Below are 16511 nucleotides of genomic sequence, written 5' to 3' on the forward strand. Positions count from 1 at the left end.
TGCTGTAACGAGCGGCTTTGGAAAGGAGGGACATGTGGGGCAGCCAAGAGTGCAGGGGAGCACTAATGACCTTGGTTAATTACCACGACTTTTCAGTGTCCCGTCGTTGAAATAAAGAGGTCCATACGATCCATTCAACATATGACTGCAACCGGCTGGTGGAAGGCTGCAGCATCCCATTGGCTTTCACAGACTTTTACACCAGGTGGGGATCTGTTCCATACTTGAAGGCTCACTTAGCACCTGCAGGCTGCAGTACCCATCCCTGGCTCCTGTGCATGCACAGTGCATGCACCTCGTGGGGAAAACACAGCAGGAAACTGCCGGGAAAGTGCAGGTGGATCAGATGCAGTGTTGGGAGAGAAGAGCAGGAAGGAGAAGTGGTGGTTGTGGGAACTACACGTCATGCTCAGCTCGCTGTCCAATGCTCTTTTTAAAGACTTGGTCTGAAAACTCTGGAAATGATCAAGATAAGCTTATGGTAGTAACTGGCAAGTTTGCTGTGCTGCTTCCTGTAAGGCTAACATCAGGAAATGCTGTGACACTAAATCACAACTTTCGAAAAGCATCAGGTTCCTTGTTACGACAGACATGTCATGTTCATCCTTGCAAGAAGTGTTGTCTTGAAAGGAGGAGAGGCAGCTTTGGGAGCTTAGGACAAAATACAGAGTCTGGGAGGGTCAGAGCTCAGGTCTGTGCTTCATAACACATGCATAACACATCAGAGCTGTCTGTTTGTCCTGCACGTCCTGGTAACGACCCTCCATCCTTCTGTATCAGCACCATGGCATGGGATGCAGAACTCAGCACGCCCAGCTTCTACCTCAATATTTTGGCTTTTTCTACGTTATAGTCACAGCAGCTTGGGCCTCACGTGCTTTGTGGGGAATGGTGGAGGTAGCAGGGCTGAATTTTCTTCCTCAGTTTGGCAGCTCTCTGCTTGCTTTGGCCATCTGCTCACCTGCATGGAGTGTGCTGGGGTGCGCCCTCAGTCCGGGCTGCCTTCAGCCCCCGCTGTGCAGCCGTGACTCACACTGCAGCAGCGAACACAACTTCAAATTAAAGGCAGGATTTTGCCCCACATAAATGTCATCACCCAAAGTCTGGGTTATTTTTGTGGTGTGCCTGCTTTTACTTGTGCTTTTGAGTAGCTACAGGCTTTCTTTTCAAACAGAAACAATACTAAACCTCAGAGTATAGGTTGGGAGGAGGGTTAGGTTTGCATTTCTTGCACTGCCCATTGCACTGGGGGGCTCTGTCCACCCCACAATGCCTCCTTCTGGGACCTCAGCTTGCAGGGTGTCACAGCCAGGTGCACCCTGTTTGTTTCATGTAGTACAACCCCACACTGACCCTGCTGCTTTGTCATCCCGTTAATCTTTTCCTTTTACAATTGGATGTGTGCTCCTTCCTTGCAGGGTGACATTTGAAGAGCAGCCAGCGGGATCAATGAGAGAGGCAGGGCTGGGAGAAAGAGGTAATCACTTTTACCAGCCCATGTGACACAAGTGGAAACGAACAGCCATGCTTTCAGGTACACACATCTTCTTTAGGGCTGTGACAAGGGATGCTCCCTTGGCCCAATCCCCAGGTGCTTATAGTGGGCTGGGAAGGAGGAAGCCCCCCGATGGAAGCAGGTGGCCATGTGTACATGTGTGAGGGTTGCTTACATTACTCTGGGTCTCTAGGGGCTGCTGGCTTCCTAATCCCCCTGCTCAGACAGCAGCTTGGCAGAGGCAGCGAGCTTTTGGCAGGTTCCTCATGGAGGCTTCCTGGCTCCCATTCCTCTTCCTCTCCACTTCTCACACCGTGAGGGGGAGCCATCTCTGAGTCACAGCTCCAGTAACATCTCCTTTCTGTTAGTCAGGAACAAGCGTGATTAGGAATCAGGGCTTGAATGATAACACCCACCCCTGCACTGCACAGGGGCAGGAGCAGCAGAGGAACTGCCTGCAGCGCTGGGGCTCAGGGATGGCACAAAGCACCTGGCACAGCAGCAGATACACAGCAGCCTCCCTATTGCCTTCGTGTGTAACATCTGATGGCCTTGGCATTCACAGTTCTTGTGTTCTTGTCCTGATTTTAAAGTCTAGACCAAAGGGAAAGGAAATGGCTGAATATAAGAAATGATCCCAGTGAAAACCAAGGGCTTAATATGGAGCATGGCACATGGAACAGCCAAGCTCTGGAGATTCATTGTCTCTGGGCTAAAGTCTGAACTGCTGGTCCATAAATCAGCACTGATGGTGAATACAAGCTGTGGAACAACATAATGTGAGGGCAACAGCAGAAACAGAGTAATAGAGATAAAAGGCTGTTATCAGGACTCTATTTCTTCTCATATCTATCCCCCATCGATGAGAGTCTACAGAGACCCCCAGTGAGTCCTGGTCCTGGGGCAATGGTCCCTTCTTGCAATGGGCTCAGGGCTTCTCCCCTAATTCCTAATTTTAGAAGGCTACATCATAAGCTTATAGGAAAGGGAACTGTGTGTGCCGGAATATGTGCCCAGTTCTACTGAGTCCAAGAGGAAATTTGTTTTTTCCTGAGAGCTTTCTTATCAAATCTGCTGCATATCAAACCCAAAATAGCTTGTGAGGCTGCTGGTCAGAGCAGCTTCCCCCAGCTTCGAGGGATTGTTCAGGAGCTTTGCAGTCTGAGCATGTCAGTGTACTGCAGCACGGCCGCTAGTGCCCGTTTCTTTTAGAGCAGACTGCACAAGGTGGTGCAGAAAAGGTTTTTTTTCTTAAGGATTGTAACCTCTATGGTCCCCAAGTGCCTTGCTGGAACAAGGAAAATCACAGTGCAGAAGTGGTTTAGGGTAAGCCCAGGCTTGTATCATTTCTCTGTTACACCTCAGTCTGACCAGAGCCTCTGTCTTCCTGCTTCATAGAGGCTGTGACATTGCAGTGGGAACTGCCATGGAGTTTTGCTCTCAGCATTGAAGAAAATCCACATCCTGAAAGAAAGGCAGTAGTTGTGTTATGCAAGGTCCAGGGACATGGAAATCCCTTGGAAGTGAAAGCATTGGCTTGAAATGATCACACTCAGACCCTTGCACATAAACATCTCCAGAACACACAAAGATACTTATTTTGCTGATCACCAACGTGGTGGAAATGCAAAGTCATGTCCTGAAGCAGTGATTGAGCACCTGGTGGGAAGGCAGGGCCAATCCAGTGGAGCTCAGGTGCATGCAATGCAGCTGAATGACCAGAAGGGGTGGAGCCAGGATCCACCCCTTCCCAGACCTCATTTAAGGGTTAGCAGTGGAGGTGAGGGCATCTTGCTGGAGATCTCCACACACTTAAGGTCTTCCAAAGGTAAGCAGCTTCTCTGCTTTAATTCTTTGCCCACAGCTGTTGCATTTGAGCAATTTCTTACTTGTTGTAGCCTGGAACCTTGCTGCTCTGCTATCGTTGCTGTGCTTCTCATCACATTACAACCCCCAACAAACATACACAGTTTTCTAGCAATGAGATGGGCAGTAAGCACTAAGAAGACAGTCACATCTCTTGTCTCTTTACCTCAACCTGCTCCCAGCATGTGATGTGAACCCTGTTCAACCTATCCCTTAGCTCTGGGGGGAGTTAGCAGCACGTTCCTAGCCCACGTCTCATATCCTGCCTAGCATCCATAGAATCACAGAATCATTAAGGTTGGAAGAGACCTCTAAGGTCATCAGGCCCAACCACCAACCCGTGCTCACTGACTGCATCCCTCAGTGCTGCATCTCCACGGTTCTTGAGCACCTCCAGGGACGGTGACCCCACCACCTCCCTGGGCAGTTGTGCCAATGTCTGACTGGTCTTTCAGAGATGACTTCTTTTTTCCCCTAATATCCAACCCAAACTTCCCCTCACACAACTTAAAGCCATCACTTCTAATCCTACTGTGGTTTCTGCTCCCTGATGATCTCAGGCTGAATTCTGAGCAGCAGATGAAAGTGAAAGGCACCATGTCCCACAACCACCCAGTCTCTTTGCCCACCCCAGCCCACTTTGGAATGCCAGAACAAACACTCCTTAAACAATGTAAGTAATTGCTTTTAGATAGACCATTGTGTGTGGCATTCATCTAGGAGATGCTATCTGTGAATGGTGTTTGTGTGTTAGTGTATTTTAAAAGCATGTGAGATTATATCTTTGGCTAGTGTTTTTATTTGCTGTAGTATGGTAATTGAATTATTTTAATCTGTGGTTGACTTCTCTTTTTAACGTAGCCAGCCCTGAGAGAAATGGTGCAAAGCTTCTCTTACTAAAATTAGCCCTGGCAAACTCAAATTCACCCCTTCTACCAGCTCTCAGCAGAACACTCAGCATAAAAAGGGGTGTGAGTTCAATCGGCAACACAGAGAGGTTTGATAAGTTCCAATCCAGTTCTGTAAGTATTTGTTTTTTTCCAGAAAACCTCTCTGGCTGATGCATGGCAGTGAGATGCTGTGGGGCATGGCGTAAGGCTGGGGCAGGTGAGCTGGGAGTCGCGATGAAGATCTCAGTGTATGAATTGAGTGTAATGTGTGCTGGCTCCTTGCCCCCTCCCAGAATAACAGAAATGTAATGCAGTGCTCCTGGTGTGTCTGTAAATAGTTCTGCCTTAAATCGGGCTCTGCCCAGGCGCTGATTCCTTACTTCAAAGGTCAAAGTCATTTGGTTTCATAATCATTTGTGTAAGCCTCTGGTGGGAGTGGAACACAAGGGGAGGTATCCCAGGTGGCGCAATGGAGAGAGCGCGCTGACCCAGAATGCTGGATGGTAGTAGAGGTCCTGTATGAGGACTAGAGAGAAGGAAGGCAAAAATGCCACGGAGGGAGCTTGGGGTGAGCAGAGGATTTCCTCCAGGCTCCCATGATTCTATCCACATTGCTTCTAGCAGCCCTGGGCTGTTCAGCCTGGAGAAGAGAAGGCTCTGGCAGACCAGAGAGCAGCCTTTCAGGAAGAGATAGACTCTTTAGCAAGGTCTGTTGTGATAGGACGAGGGGAGATGGTTCCAAACTAAATGGGGGAGATTTAGATTTAGATAGGTTTTTATGATAAGGGAGGTGAGGCACTGTACAGATTTCCCAGAGAGATGGCAGTGCTCCATCCATGCGGACACCTGAGGTCAGGCTGGAGGGGCCCTGAGCACTGATGGAGCTGTGGGTGTCTCTGTTATAGGGGGGTTGGACCAGATGGCTTTTAAATACCCCTTCCGACTCAAGCTGTTCTATGAACTCTGGGGAAGCAGAGGTGCAGAGGAGACCTGGTGCTTCCACATCCATCAGCTGTACCAACATTAGCTGTCCTCAGCAGCATAATTGTTTTTCATCCACAAAAATCTTTGTCCCTTTCCAGGTTTGGAATTTTAGGGTGACTATTGTTGATAGACGTGGATAAGATGGAAATGTTCCCTTCCCTTGGAAACCTCAGTTCATTCCTGTTGCATTAGTTCAGGCAGCTGTCTAGTTTGAGTGGGTGCAGTTTTGAAAGGGGAAAATCCTGCTTGATGTCCAAAATAAACAACAATGAATATAGCTGTGTGAAAAATAATTATGGGGGCTTTAAATAAACCAAACTAACATGAAACAACCCAGCACCCTCATCCATCCAGCTGCTAGCAGGTGACCTCTGCAGCTGCATTTCCCAGTTAAGGTGGGTGAGGATGGAGCACTGCAGCAGGTAATGCAGCCCAGAGCATACAGGGCAGCAGTTCTGATGCCTGGTGCCAAGCAAAACAGCCTTCTCTCCCAGCCCTAGTGTGGGACCAGGAGGTCGCGGGGCTGGGTTCCATCACTCACTTTGCAGCCAAGCCACCAAACCTTGCTTTTCACCCAAGAATTTGAAGCTCATTAACCAAACAGCCCTTGCAGTCTGTGTTTATTATTATCATTATGAGTGAGGTCAGCAGCTTTTGTGGGAGAAGCAGCAGACCCTGGTTCACAGGAGCTTCACTGTGGGCAGAGGGATGGAGGTGTCTGGGCCAGTGCTGTGAGACCCAGCTCCCACCAGCCAGGGAGAGGAGAATTCTGGCATAGAATTATAGAACTGCAGAATCACCAGGGTTGGCAAAAACCTCCAAGATCATCATGCCTGACTATCCACCTACCGCCAATATTTCCCCATTAAACCATGTCCCTTAGCACAACCTCCGTTACCTTACAGGCCTGTGTTCTGTTTGCAATTCTCTTTTAATTCTGTGTTGTCTCTAACAGCTCCTGTAGCCTTTATCTTTTCCTTTTTTTTTTTTCTCCTTAATTCAAACTTTATCTCTTTCATGCTTGGATGCCACTAAAGCAAAGTTCACTCACCTGGGAGCCCGTGTCAAGAAACAGGTGCCTTGTTGAACCCCTCAAAGAGGCAAATGGGAGGCATATGTGCACTGAGCATAGAAACTGCTCTGCCATGCCCTTACTGAGCTGTAAGTACCACCTCACCCATGCCCATCTTCAGGATGTTCTCCTACACATCTGAGTTTATTATCAGGACTATGGCAGAGCCCCAGAGATCTGGATTCCTTTAAATGTAGGCACATTCTGGAGTAAGGTTTAAAATTGTACTTTCCATAGATTAGACTCACAAATATAATGCTGCCATGTGACCTCCAACCACCTTCAGATGGTTTTCTTTCTACAGGCAGTGTCTTCTGCATCTCTACTGCAAAATCTTTGACTCACCTACTTTATGCTGATATATTTACTGAGCAAAATGAAAAGCAGGTGGCTGCTTAGTGTTGTCCTTATTTCTTTGTGAAGAACGAGCTTATTATTACTTAGTATTATGTAAATACTAATTAAAGAGCTAACCCGAAGAGGAGCAGAGCAGGGCCATTCACTTCATATGGGGCTGGGGCAGGTCAGCGTGGACATGGATGGAGGAGCCCCACAGGGCTCAGAGATTTGGGAGATTTCAGGAGAAGAGGCCCATCATGCTCAGTGCTGGGAAATGGAATAGGGCAGGAACTTCGTTAAGAGCCCTTCTACAGCAACCGGGGAAACACCGTCATTAGGAGCTCTGGCTTGCAGGAGGGCTATCTGATCTGTGCCATGTGCCTGTGATTATCCCCTTGACAGAAAAATGTTCCTGCTAATCCCCAGCTTCCTGCTCCGGATGGTGACTTCAGAGCCGGCATCAGCAGCCAGGGCAGCGACAGACTGCACACAGGCTGGAGGGCACCAGGGCCATCCATCCTGCAGGTAAAATCCTGGCAGTCCTGAAAGCTCCCTTCTAGGAACATGTTCTGGCTTTTCCTGATGATCCTGAGGAGAGCACCTTCCCCTGAAAGCTCGATGACCCATCAAAGGGGCACTCAGCCCTGGGGCACAGTGCTGGTTGGCAGCACAGCAGCAGTGGTTGTGCACCTTTGCACCTCTGCCCCATCTGCCCGTGTCACTGAGCTGCCTGGGGCCCTGGGCACTGCCACTGCTGTGGAAAGACTGTGGCCCGAGGTCTTGCTTAGAACCCCCCCCCCCCCAGCACTGCTGCCCTGTTAAATGAAAATTCCCTTCCCTCAATAACAGGGCCAATTGCTTCCTGCCTTTCAGCTCTGTTCCAGCTGCTGCTGATCTCCAGGGGCCAGTAAAACACTTGTGGGTCTGCAGTGCTCTTTAAAAATTGCAGTGGGTCTCTTTCCTAAGTGGTAAATGTGTTCATGCAGAGAGGAGAAAACTCCTCAGTCAGGAGACTCTTCCTGGGCGCAGAGCACTCTGAGCTCTCTTCTACTGCAGGAGCCAGATTTCTTGCACCTGAAGGCAATACTGGGAGTTCAGAGGACAGTTCTGGAGCTCTTTTGGGATTAGGTCCACTTGGGGATTTCTACAGTTTGGAGGTCATTTCATCATAGATTTAAAGAAGAGCTCTGTCAGTCCATCTCAGCTGGGACCTGTGGTACCATCTTCCCACCCATCCCCAGCCTGCAGGCAGCTCTCGCAGCCTTCTTGCTATCCCAGCCTTCAGCTTCTGCCTGTATTTTTCAAGCAGAAATCCATCCAGAGCTACAATAACCCCGATCTTCTGCATCTGAAAGCAAACTCAAGGTTGATTCTAGATTGTGCAAAGGTGAGGAAGGTGCCTCCTTGGATTGCACATGCCATTCTCTAGCAATTGAAAGAATCTGTATGTACTTAATGCATCCTTCCAAGTTCCCTCCATCCTACTAATGGAATACTCCTGAATTTGTTATCTGAGTTGCCTGTGGATCCAGATCTGCTGTTTTTCATTGATAATGTGTTGGCTCCTCTCTGGAGCGTCGTGTCTCTGCTATCAGGGGGTGTTTTATGTGTTATCAGAGTTAAAAGCACAGTTCAAGCATGGCTAGCCATCTGCCACATAGCTTATTGATTTGGAATAAGAAATGAAGGAGCCTTATGTTTTTGTTATTGTTGTATCCGTTACTGTTTTCTTGCTCACATCTACATATATACACTCACTGCTGAAGCTCAAAGGATTTAACTGGAAACAAGCATACTTCATCTGGGAATAGGACAAAGCACTTCAAAGATTCTGAGCTTTGCTTCAGTCACTTTTGGACCTCTCCCCAACAAATGTTTCTGTTGATAAGGACACAGCATTGTTAGCTTTGGATCCTTCACCTAAGGGAGAAGAAATGAGCATGGAGTGACTGCTGCAAATTATAAGTCATGGGTTTCCCAAAGGCCTATTGGCAGTTGGGCTTCCTCAGTGGTTTGAGATGTTGCTGTCAGCTCCCATTTGTGCAGTAGTTCAACAAAGGGTGGTTGCTTGTTCTGCTCTGGGAAAACAAGTAAAGAAAAGGATCCAGGAGCAACTGCATGGCTGGATCATCCACAGCTCACCCCACCTCAGCTCTGAACGCCTCTCTCAGGCTGCGGGTCATGAACCTCAAAGCTTCTCATTCTGCAAAGTGCAAACTGGTTCCCAATCAACATGCTGGTGGCTAGGAGCAAAATAGGATGCCTGGAGATGCTTACACATTAATTTCAAGCAATAAAGTGAGTTTTGAAGTTCTGCCAAGAAAGAAGGATTAGGGAGGGATTCTTTTTTTTGTTTTTAATCTGCTTTTCATATATTGTTTTTATTTTTTGTTTGGCGTGGCGGCACTGTAGATCTTTCAAGGGTTGAATTGAGTAGGTCAGTGTCCTTTGTAAAAGCATGGTTATGAGCTGGGACTAAGGTCTGGTGCAGCAAGGAAAGGATACAGATAATGGGCAGATATGCAGATTTGAAGGCTGTTCAGTTCTTCTGCTGAAGGCTCTTCAGCACTGGGTTTGCCTGGATCAGGAAGAGATGAAGATGGATGTTGCTGGTGGAGCTGCCTGCTACCCGTGCCCCTCAGTCCCTCATCTCCATGGTTCTTGACCACTTCCAGGGACAGTGGCTGCACCAGCTCCCCGGGCAGCCCATTCCAATGCATCACCACTCTTTCTGAGAAGAAATTCCTCCTAATATGCAACCTGAACCTCCTCTGGTGCAACTTAAAGTCATTCCATCTCATCATTCTCCATGCCTGAGTGCCTGTAGGTAACAAAGCACATACATGCCTGCACTTAAATTTACATGCAACACCTCAGTGTCTGCTTGCTCCTCCCCACACATCATTCCACCCCATATTCAGCACAGCTGTCAGATATTGATTAAAAACCCTTTTGATTTTGTTGTTTAGGATGAAAGAGGAGAACAAAATAGAGTGATATGCTGCTCTAACTGGTCTTTATTGGAACTAATGGGTTTTGGAGTAGTCAGGATCTGGAATCCAAAGAGACAAATTTAGGGCAAATGAGGGATCCATCCAAGGGTGAGCGCTAGTCTTGTTAATGTAGAGTTCCTGTACAGTGATTTGAAGAGGGAAACCAAAATTGAGGGCATGACTGACATGAAATTCTCTGAAAGAGGTGCAGAACTCGCACAGAAGCAATGCAGCCAGGCTGCAGTGCTGTGTTTGGGTACATCACATTGCAGTGCTCACAGCGGCGCCTCTGCGCCAGGAAGGAGCAGCACCTGCACTGGTCCCTCGTCTCAGCATTGGTCTGCTGCTTCTCCAGGGCTTTAAGCCAAGGCAGATGTCAGCAGCGGAAGCAGCGGCAGGAGATGAAGCACGAATATGTAGCATGAGGTAATCTTTTGCAGTGTTGACAAGCTGGGGTTGTCTAATAATTGGGTTAATTAATTAATGCCCAGTCAACACCTAACATAATGAGCTGTTCAGGTTTCTGGTCGCTTGTTTCATGGCTCATATTCTTGGTATGAACGTTGTGACCTCTCTGCCTCCGCAAAGGTTATTCTGTGTTGGATCCTAGCACAGCTTCTTGTCACAGACCTCCTGGTTGTCCTCTGTTATGCTCTCCACATCACAGCAGAGCTCGACCTGGCCCTACAGTGCAATTCTGATCTGGATTTGAAACTCCTAAAATCCTCAGGATAGAGGGACTGAAAATCAACTCATTCTTTTGGATTTCCGCACTGTAGCTCCATCTTCAAGGGACAAAGAATGCTACAACACAGGAACGATTAGGACATTATCTGGCAGTGCTCCTAGTAATGAATTATCATCATTTCTGACCATATAGGGTATTAAAGCTCACAGTCCAAAACTGTTTTATTAAGAAAGCAGGATTAAATCTATATTTTGCATGTGATAAAACTTTATATTTGCAAGGTCTGAAATGAACTCGTGGCTTTGTATTGTATTGAGAAATTGCTTCTTGCATTTTGTTTTGCAAAATGCAAGGAAAGCACTTTTCAAATCCTCACCTAATGCTCCTGGAGAATTGAAAGCACTTAAAGAAGAAAAAGTGAGCTACAGTAGGGCTGATATAACTTCTTGTTTGTAGCAGTAAAAGCAAAACTGGATGGATTCTGATTTCCAGGAACGATGCTTCATTTTATGAAAGATAGATGTATAAAATTGGGTACTTCCTGCTTTAGAAACAAAGCACAGTAAAGCTAAAACTGGAGCACTAAGGTAAGGTCTACTCTATATGGCAAAAGTAGGTTTGTTGTCCTACTTGTCAAAGCAAGATTAAGATCTGCTGCACTGTAGATGCTTGGTTGTGATAAGATTGTGTCTGACTTACAAGTAGATGAAGAGTATGAGAACTGATCTCCTCTGTCCAAAGCCCGTATTAAAGGTACTGGAAATGGAAACAAGATTGTTTCCCCATTTCAGGCATGCAGTGCACACAAAATAAGTTTTCATAGCATCTATGGATGTAGAAGCTTGTTCAGCTATATAGTCATTCTTTAATATCCTTCCTCAAGTGTCCTCAGAGGACATTCTTCCTCCTGAGATGTGATTCTGTGATTTTTTTCTTTTTCTTTGGTTGAAGGCTGACATCTGGGAATACATGACAAACTCTTGTACTGAATGGATGTTCCATTGATGCCAGGAGATCGTCATCAGCACAGTGCCTGTTACCATATCTCCTAGGTTTTGAACATTCTAAACTGGTCTGGATACGGTTTGAACGTGCAGAAAACCTCAGGGTTCGTACAGCTCACTTAGCCAGGACACTGGGCAGTGTCAGCCTCATCCCAGGACTCTGCTGCAAGCTTCCCAGCCTTGTGCAGCATGTCTGAAGATTCTTTCAAATTTGTACATGCTGACGTAAACAGAGCCCCTCGCTGCGGAAATAAATACACAGAGAATTTCTGGCAGTGTTTGAAATGATACATAGTTTTGTGGTGACCTCTCCATAGCAAGCATAAAGTTCTATCTCTGCTTGGCACCAAATGAAATGTTTGGCATGACTTGAAACACCCTGAGAACCAAAGTCACCTCTTAAGGTCCTTGTCCCCAGTGATCCCTGCAGAAGCAGCGAAAAAGCATCATTACTCTCTTTTTGATCCAAGAGAAATTGTACTATGGAAAGGTTAAGTGAGTTGCTCAGGGTCACATAGGAAATCAATAGCAGAACAGAACCTTCGAGCCATAATACCTAAACATCCTGGGCACACCCTTAAAGAAACATAAAGGAGGTTTCATCCTACTGCCAAGCAGGTGCTGAGCTTCCCCAGCCACACACTGAGCGCCCAGGGCTGTTGTGCAGCTCCAGCCCCACGCTGCACCCACAGCTCTCCCACCTGATGCCACCCTGTGCTTTCAGCTCATTTCCAGGAGTGCAGAAAAAAAGAAACCCCTGGAGTTCAGCAGCAGTTTGACAGCAGCTGACCTTTATATAATAAGCGATGTTCCTCAGCAGTGTGCATCAGCTTGCATCAGTTTACATTTATTTTGCTTGTCTCTAGTAAGTATCCTAAGTAAAACCGATTGGAAGGGACATGTGGGATCTCAGCATCTTGAAGTAATCTGTAAGGAGCCGGCAGCAGAGTGTCATTAGACAGCAGTTTCTACGAATGGCTTTGAGGAATTTGTCTGTGCTGAAGACTGTTCTCATGTCAGAGGATTGAGAAGGGCTCGGCAAGCAGGATTTTGTTTGTCTTGGAAGATCTTTGGGGAATCACAGGGTGAGTTGGAGGGGACTGATAGAAATGACCCCATCCCATGAGCCTCTGGGAAGCTGCTGCTCGTCCAGCATCCCTCTGTCTCTTCTGGTTAACCCACTGTTAATAAGTGATGTCATGGACTCATCCTCACTGCATTTATCAAAGTATGCAGCATGTTTCTTACTATAAAAATGACGAAATGCCACCAAAATTGGGGCATGATTTAGGGACATAAATGAAACTTGAAAACTTCAGCAAGGTGCTCTGCATGCGCATACTGGCTAACTGAGACACTGGACACTAAACAGTCTTTTAAAAGTCCTTAAAGGTGAATTTGCCAGGCAGCAGACCTTTGTGTGCTTAGCGTACTGCAGGCACCTGGAGCAGAGGCAATGCCTATGCTGATGGAAAACATCCACATGTGGCACTCAGAGCTGTTTTGATGAGACCAAAGTATGTGCAGGGTATGCTTAGCCTCCCACAGTTCAAGGAGGTCAAAAACATTCATCAGACCTGGTCTTGAAACATGGAGCATTGAGAAGAAGCTTGAGAAAGTTTGGAAAGCTTTGGGATGTGGGGGCTTGGAATATCCTTGCCCCCGTCCCTGTGTGAGACCTGTTCCTTCAGGCAGCTCCTGTTGGCATAACCTCTTGTACGAAGTTTTTCCAAGAGGACCCAATGCACACAGAAGCACAGTTGCAAAAACAGGAAGGAGGGATGAGGCTCCAGCCTTGACTCGTGCCCGGCTGGCTCCCAGTAGCACTGCAGTGGGGACATCTGCACTCCCAAACTGACAGCAAGGCACACATGTGGCACAGAGCCTTGGCCCAGCTTTATCAGTCCCTTTACCAGGATGACTCAAAGGAAATACCAGCAGCCTCTGAAGCTGCAGTGTCAGCTCAGCTCTGCTCTAGTCCCAGCAGAAAAAGAGCAGCAACTCTCCTCTGAACCCAGGGTAATGCACTCTTCCAGGCATTAGCCATTGCATTTATTTTCCTTTGCCGTTGTCTGAGGACAGCAGGATTTGGCCTTTTGGCAGAGGTGTTGGCTGTGTTTTATGAAGCTGCAGCCTCCCGACCTCAGGAATCTGTCATGCAGTGATTTGGATCCGTGGAGAAACCTCAGATGAGTCAATTCATCATCACAGCCCCCTGGCTTATCACCACACAGCCCAGGTGGGAGAACTGGATCAGGAGAACAGTTCGGAGTGGATTGCTTAGGAGGATTGTCACTGTGGGATTAGGGCTAGAACACTCCTTTGCCACTTGTGTGTCTGAGGTAACAGTGAATAATGTACTCTGGAAGGGTCAGTCAGACATTCCTTCACGTTTTACATGTGGAGATGAGTGTAGATACTGGAGATTCAATACTGCAATGATGAAACAGAAATTTATTTTTTTATTTTTTTATTTTTTTTAATATGGGTTGGGCAGTATTGAGTGGGTTTTGGCACTGAAAGGGGAAAAGGCAGAAAAACCATTTAAAAAAACCAAAAGGTTGGCAAGTTTTTATTTTTGTTTTTGTTTAGAGCTTAACTAGAATTCAGTAACTGACATCAGAATGTAACATGTTTGTCTTGGCACTGAATGATGCCAATGCCATGTCAGCAGGCTATGCCATCAGCAATAAGTATTCCTGCACTCAGCTTCGTAATCATGACCATATCACCTGGGTATCTACCCAAGCAATGTCCATATTCACACCCTGAGACAAAACCTGTAGATTCTGGTTATTTTCTGGGTGTTTTCCCACATCACCCTCTATCCACAACATCAGCATTACCAGCATTGCAACACACCTGTAAACTGGAGCTCAAGCAGTCCTGCTGCACACCCCCGCTCTGTAGCTCCACTCGCCCAGCCTGTGAGCCTTCCCATCTCCCCATCCATCCCCTTCTGTCTGACATCAGTTCCCTCCCTGTGCTTTTGCCCCCTGTGCCAGCACAATTTACATTGATCCTGATGGATTGCACGTCCATCCCATTGAATTTCTGCATGTGTTCTGACTTTGAAACAATTCTGCACGTAAGCACTTGGCCACCAGCGACCTGATGAGACTGAACTGCTGTGAACCCGAACGCATATGAAGCAGCTTTGGAAAAGGGCAAACCAGTTTTTACTACACGAAGCAGGATGTAGCACTTTGGAGAGCTTCAAGCAATAAAGCCGTCATCTCCCCTGCCCTGCTCCCACAGTGCTCGCTTTCCAGGAAGAAGAGGAACAGTGTGCTGCGGCAAAGCGGTCAGACGGAGGACAGGGACGGGCAGTTCCATTGCAGGCAGTGCATTGTGCAGGCATCCACCAGCCCACCCCCGGGATGTCCGCTCACTGTGTCCCCACAGTACAAGATACCCCACAACAGAAGACACCGAGGGCTGACCAACGACTTCCTGCAGATCAGTGGAATAAGAGAAGGCTCATGCCTGGAGCTCAGGAATTGTGGTCCTGGGTTGGGTTTTGCTTCCCTATGAAGCCATTGAGCTTCCCTTTATCTGGAGGTCTTCCAGAGAGTTTGTACAGGGTTCTCTCAGTGGACATCCCAGGGCATTCCTAACTGGGCACTCACCAGCACAGCCAATGAAGGGCTAAAGACAACATGCTGAGTGAGAGACATCTCATAGCATTTCTGTTGTAATGGAAGCCACCACTGTATGGGGACGTCATTCCCACTGAGCACGTTTTGCACCAGTAGAAGTGAATCCTTGACTAGTGACACACTTGAAGGCAAATCCCAGAGGTTTTTGTCCTCCCTGCCCTGGGGGCTTTCTGCAAACACGCTGCTACTTGTGCAGCTTCTTCCTTCTCCGTTCTTGAGATGAAAGTACTCGGTTCTCAGAGCAGGAGTGCTGGTGGGGAAATCTTTCCTTAAGCTCAGCAATAGTTCATAGAATAATAGAAAAATTAAGGCTGGAAAGACCACTGAGATCATCAGGTCCAACCCATGTCTGTCTGCTCGACATCACATCCCTCAGTGCCACTCCTACCCTTTTCTTGACACCTCCAGGGGTGGTGACTCCCCCACCTCCTTGGGCAGCCATTCCAGTGCATTACCACTCTTTCAAGAAAAGAAATTCTTCCTAATGTCCAACCTGAGCTGAAAAATAGTTATAGCAGGAAAATAGTCAGAGCTTTGAGAAGTGCCTCACGCCCTTTAGGAATGGATCATTTTCAAATCCCCCCACTTTCCCACCTCAGTATTGCCCAGCTCAAAAGGAAAACTGCATCCAAAAGCTTCCACGCGATCTCACTGAGACACGTTGCCTCTCACAGGAAATTTACCATCTCCTTGGAAACCCCAAGGAAGGCAGAACTGCTCAGAGCAAAGATCCAGCTTGAGCAGTATCCTGCCTCCAGCTGTGACCAACTGAGGAGGAGGGGGGAAACAACAGCAGCAGAACAAATCTTGCATGAACCCTTCCTGAGAGGCACTCCCTGTTCTGGCAACTGGCAGCTGAAGGAATTCCCAAGCCAGCAGTTCCATCCAAACCACAGACACGAGCAGAGGTGACACAGCAGAAATAATACAGTCTGCAAGCTTTGCTTACAGTGTAGGATCACAACAGAGAAGAGCTAGCTGCTTATGTCTTCAGAGGAAGAAGAAATACCTCTCTGTACTGCCCACCAAAGAGAGTCATCATCATCATCATCATCATCAAGTGCCTTCATCTGTGCTGTGGATGAGAGAGATGCTCAGTGACCTTTGTAGAGAAGGCAGAGACATGTCTGCCTGAGCTACGTGCTATTGTGTGTTTCACTCTGCACTTCCACGTAGGTTGGTTTTATTTTGTCTGGGTCTGCTGCTGGCAGGTAAAATCTGACCATGCTCCTGACACGTGTTTTGTGTGTGCAGATTTCATGAAGATTCCCTTCTGTTGAACTGGTTATTACCGCTTAGGTAATTACAAAATATCTGGAAGCCATGGCAAAGGACTCGCTGAGAACATAAATAATAGGGGATGTATTCACCATCAGCTGTAAAGCACCATAAACCAATGCGCTGCTTTTGAATAAGTTGCTCCAGGGTCATAAAAAAAAAAATACAACTGGCCTTGCCAAGGCCATAACAGAATAGAAGCTGTAACGTGCAACTGTGCAAGCCATTATTTATTGCAGGGCT

This window comes from Tetrao urogallus (genome assembly GCF_951394365.1).
Source record: "Tetrao urogallus genome assembly, chromosome: 14".
Classification (NCBI taxonomy): Eukaryota; Metazoa; Chordata; class Aves; order Galliformes; family Phasianidae; genus Tetrao; species Tetrao urogallus.